This window comes from Sinocyclocheilus rhinocerous, unplaced genomic scaffold (assembly GCF_001515625.1).
Source record: "Sinocyclocheilus rhinocerous isolate Xijiao unplaced genomic scaffold, SAMN03320098_v1.1 scaffold5, whole genome shotgun sequence".
Classification (NCBI taxonomy): Eukaryota; Metazoa; Chordata; class Actinopteri; order Cypriniformes; family Cyprinidae; genus Sinocyclocheilus; species Sinocyclocheilus rhinocerous.
This window is the reverse complement of record NW_015661874.1, coordinates 1,088,790-1,094,430: the sequence shown is the minus strand read 5'-3', so window position 1 is coordinate 1,094,430 and position 5,641 is coordinate 1,088,790. Positions and strand designations below refer to the sequence as shown.

General features: G+C 34.2%; 1 protein-coding gene across 1 annotated transcript in view; it reads left to right on the top strand.

Annotated features, from left to right (window-relative positions):
- Nucleotides 1–5,641, top strand: part of LOC107726680 (myotubularin-related protein 11-like) — a 34,592-nt gene that overhangs the window by 1,107 nt on the left and 27,844 nt on the right. The gene's annotated exons all lie outside the window — the stretch shown is intronic.

Here is a 5,641-nt window from a genome sequence, read left to right as displayed (position 1 = left end):
ATATGCAATGTATTTGTTTGTAAATAGAGGGAATTGAAATGTAAATGGGGCTGAAGGGAAACACTCTAAAAAGGAAAAAAAAAAAAAAAAAAAAAGCATAAATCTGCTGTAGTGGGGAAGTAATGTCTGTCTGGTTGTATTTGTTACTTAAAAATTATACAGTCTAAATATGTTTGAATAACGGCCTACTTTATTGGATTTTCAGATGGGATTATTGTTTCATTTTTATTTTTGTGTACCTTTTATCTCCTAGCATGTGGCGAGTTTATTTTTTTTTATGATTTTTGTTCATTCATGCATTAAGCATGATGGGAGACATTAATGTTATATATATATATATATATATATGTATTTATGTATGTGTATATATGTGTGTGTGTGTGTGTGTGTGTGTATTACATATTATATTATTATTATTCATTTATTTATTTTGAAGATTGACAAAATAAATTACCATTCACTTTTGTTGCATACAAAAAAAATAAAATTATACTCCATTATTTTATTAATTTTTTTGGAGATTGACAGTATAAATTACCTTTCACTTCTGCTGTTTAGAAAAGAGCAGATTGGACATTCTGCCTAGCATCATCTTTTGTGTTTCATACAAGAAAGAAAATAATACATGCCATGGTCTGAATGGCATGAGGATGAGTAAATGATGAAAGTTTTTATTCATGGCAGAGCTAATCATCTATTTTCTTAAGCTATAATCTGCTAGTGCTCACCTTTACTGCATAACTTTTATCCTTTGACTATTTTAAGATGCCTCTGGAGAGCGTGGAGGCCCTGATATGCACAACATCTGGCTGTTGCCATGGAAACGGCATACCCCGGAACTCGCTAGGTGTGGAGGTGGTTAATATGTATTGCTGAAGTGTCAGATGTGTAATGCAAGTGGCTCTTCCCTGCTTGGAAAATGAATCCAAGTGCATAGATTGTGTGGATGGAGGCCACCCAAGCTGGTGCATTTGAGAATGGGGTGACCTATATTTTGTTCCAGTGATGTAAATGAACAGATGGAGAAAGAATTGTGAATGTAGCAGACTAGCAGTTATGGTGAGACTTTACCACATTGGCTTTTTCATTTAAAACTCATTAAGCCAGTTTAAACCAGTCACTCAGTCATAATGATTTTCAGAGCCGACATTTCTGTTTCAGACTCTTCAAATGGGAGTCTTGGGATCAGCTTGTCTGGAATGTCTATGGTTTAAAAAATAAAACTATAAATATGACTCGCTGCTTCCCCCATGGGTCAAACTTCACACTGTAAATGCAAATATACTGCTGTAGAGCAACTTCCCAGCTCATGAATATCTCATTCATTGTTGCTTGTTTGGTTGGAGTGGAACACGCCATGTGGCATATGTCATTACTTGCGTTTATGTTATTGAAGTGAATGCCTTCATGTGGTTTCGGTGGGGGATGAGTGGTTGCTTAAATAAGAGATTTGCTGAAGGTTTGTTTTGACTTTTAAATTATTTAAAAAGACGATGCGTAACATAAACATGACTGTGACACAGCCTCTAATTGACCCTGGAGCTTTTCCTGCACTGCTTTTTTTTTAGACTTGGGTTTCTAAATAAGCTCCATAAAGACCATGACGACACTGAATAAGCTTTATACGACAAAAACAGCTGGAGCAGCAGTGCTGGTTTTTGCATATGAATCTATATAAAACTAGATTACTTTTGCAAAATAGCTTTGTAGTAAGTGATGTATTGTGGTGTTGCTGTGTGGTTGTGAATGTGATCTGAGTGGGTTTTTTGTGTGTGTTGCTATGCGGTCGCTAGGGTGTTCTGGGTTTCTTAATGGCTCAGGTCCTGTTGGTAGACTTTTTTCACCCCCTGCTTGTTTTATTACTCTCCAAGCCAAAATATTTAATCTAATTGCGATTTGCAATTTATCAAATTTGTAGTATTAATGTTGCAGGATGAGGTACGTACCAATGTTTATTTCTTAGTGCGACGTGTTTGTTCAGATCTCTAATTTGAAATATGAGCAGTAGTAATCAGTGTTATTTTAGTATATTTGAGATTAGGGTTATTATCATTAACCAAAAATAAAAATAATAATAAATAAATAAATAATTGCTTGAAATAAAATAAATGTTAACTGAAATAAAATATAAAAATGTGAACTTATTTTATTTCTATATAAATATATAACATTTCACATATTTGTTTACTTTAAAGGGGTCATATGATGCGATTTCAAGTTTTGCTTTCTCTTTGGAGTGTTACAAGCTCTTGGTGCATAAAGAAGATCTCTAATTCAAAATATTGACAATAACAATATCAATGATACTAAAATGACACTGATTTTAGTATTTAATATTTTGGTTTAGTTTTTAATTTTATATTTTCTTTTTCATTTTCATTTCAATGTTTTAGAAATGTTATTTGTGTTTTTGTCTTTTTTTATTCGTTTTTATTATGTCTATAGTTCTTATTCATTTTTATTTCATTTTGAGTTATTTTAGTACATCAAGTTAAACTAAATGAAAATTTGAAATGTTGCCTTCAAAACTAGCTAAAATAACTTTTTAAAAATATTTTATTTCATTTAATGTTTTATTTTATTTCAAGTAACAAAAAATGTTAATATATTTAATATTGATTCCCCCCCCTCCCCCCTTTTGCACTATGCAATGATGACACACGATGCTTTAGTTGGGAAATAAAGCCTAGCAAAGGCAGCGACCCGGCTAGACAAGAATGATTTTTCATTTCGGGTATGTTAGTTTGAGAACAAAGGTGCTGTTTTTAACCATCTGAACTGACATACAGAGAAAATACTTCAAACGTTTTATAGAAATAGATGCATTGTTCCCATTTGTTGACATTTCTCTGCAGCAGAGAGATGCACGCGAAGAGCGCATGAAAATAACGAGCCACCGAACAATAGCTCAGCTCTATAAAGCTCTAGGTTTAAGCGTCCCACCGGGCCTCTAGTTGCCTCATTTAGCTCTAGATTGATGCTCCGCACAAAAGCTTATTGTGCCTCTAGGCGATGACTAATAAACCTAACAGTGTGAGGTTTATATGGTGGCACAGTGCATTCCCACATTCCCATTGGCTGTCTTGTTTCTGCGAGTCTGGCAGGGCTGATCATCTATGAGAGGAGGCCTGTATGTTCCCTCAACTGCATTCTCTGGCCACAGAAACCAGGGGAAGCCATGAGCAATGGAAACTGCAATGAGTCTTGGCTGCTTCTGCCCTCAGAAGCTGAGAGAAGGGAGGGAGGGGTGTGTTTAATGGTGAAGAAAGAGGCAATGAAAAAGATTACACGATAGCGGTGGCGACCATGTGACTCGAAGAACTGAACCCTCAGCAGAAATGGGAGGGAGGGGTGTGTTTAATGGTGAAGAAAGAGGCAATGAAAAATATTACACGATAGCGGTGGCGACCATGTGACTCGAAGAACTGAACCCTCAGCAGAAATGTGCTTCTGAGGGTTTTTTTTCCTTTAATTTATCGGTCCTGCACTTATTGCACATTTATTCACTTCTTCAGAGCAGTCCAGTTTCCTGGGCTTTGAATGCTTCATGACTCCTGTCTGTAGATCTATATTCGTTTAGGAATTCTGCAGGGTGGAATTTTGATTTAAATCCCCATGAATGCAGATGCAAGAGCGTGTTTGTTTGTTTTGTGTTTGTTTTGAACACCTTGTTGCTGATCACAGGGGGATAAAAAGTGTCCATTTAAAAGATTAAGACTGAAAACAAACTAACACTTTACACGCATTTGTTCCTGTCCTAGTTAAATTTTAAAATGTTGCATCTGTTTAGAAACACTTTGTTGTTGTGTTGTTTTCCTTCAGGTCTTGGCCGGAACACCAGCCTTTAAAAGTTCAAAAACAAAAACACCTGTCAAGTTTTTGTACAAAGTTTTCTTGGAAAATAAATATTTATTTATTCATTCATTCATTTACATTTTATTTATTTTAATTAATTAATTAATTTTATTTTTATTTTTATTTATTTCAATTGTAATGTTTTTTTTTTGTTTGTTTTTTGTTTTTTGCAGGTTGTTTTTTTTCAGTATCAAGAATGTTTCATATTAGTGATTACCTCGCAAGTTTTCAGAAGGTGCTAATGTGGACAATGCAACATTTCTAGAACCTGTTTTGTTCTCTTACTATCTTTCCTGTCCTTTCTCCATTAAACATGGCTGAAAGGTAACAAATAATAAATAATGTTTTAGAATAGTTCAGTTGATATCTTAATACACCTATTTCTATGAAACAAGAAATGTTATATATTTTACAGTGGTGTGAAAAAGTGTTGGCCCCCTTCCTGATTTCTTATTTTTTTGCATGTTTGTCACACTTTAATGTTTCAGATCATTTTAATCATCAATTTAAATATTAGTAAAAGATAACACAAGTGAACACAACATAAAGTGTGACAAACATGCAAAAAAATAAGAAATCAGGAAGGGGGCCAACACTTTTTCACACCACTGTATATGTAAATATCCTTTTTTTATTCTCTTGAGAAAAAATTCAAGAAGAAAAATGTGTTTTATGGGGTTTTCTATTTATTGAAAATATTTATTTTCTGGTCGTTTGAGAAATTTTAATAGAAAAATGTAAAACAGTGCTCCACTTGCATGTTGACACTGGTAGGGTGGTTTAGTCAAACTGAATGTTTGAAGAACTGCAGTTATTATCTGCGTGATGCAGCCAGATGGATCTGGTTCAATCTCGCATTATGAAAGTTACAGAGATGCTGAAGCTCTTTCTCCATTGAGGTGTGTTGGAGCTGTGGGTTCAGACCTCTGGAAGCATGTCACCCCTGTTCTACCCAGTAGTGACTCACAAATGAAAGACGCTTTGTTATAAATGGGTTGATAACATCAGCGTGTTCAGCTTTAACCTCTTGTAAATGAAGCTACTTGTGCAGTTGCACTGTGGGGAAATGAAACCTGAAAGACTATTTTCTAAGAGATTAATTCAATTTAAATATAGTGCAAGGAGGTGCTTTCTTGCATCTAGTTAAAAATAAACCACTATTCTGAGCAGTGCATATAAATGTAGGCCTAATTTCCTGTGTCACTCTATCAAAAGGCAAATAAAATACATGCAAAACTGTATGTTTGCATAGTGTACATCAGCCAGACTAATGAATTTTTTGCATTAACCAGTGTCTGCTTAATATGTTAATATGAGTCTGAACTTCCTGTTTTTGAATGTTTTGAGACAAATATAGTGAATATAATGTATAGTGTATACAGGGTTTGAAATTAACACCCGCCAAATGCGGGTAAAAATCAGCTGTGGCGGGTAATGCTGTCAAATCACTAGCCAATTTGGTGGGTTACTTTTCATAAGTTATGTTCACTCGTTTGTTTCTTGGGGAACTCCAAAATTTCAAGCATCTTTTCATTTTTTAAATTATTACAAATGTCAGTATTCAACATTTCATGTTTAAAATATCAAAACATTATTTATGCATCTGTAACTGCAGGTTAAAGCATTCCATGTCCCTCTAAGCTGCAATAACATGCGTAAATGCATCTAAATGCCACTTCATATGTAGCTTCTGCAAAGATTAATTTTGTTGATATTGATTTCATTTGTTTAGTAACAGCTTAAATGTATTATTATTATAACTGACTGATTATATGTAAGAATTTTT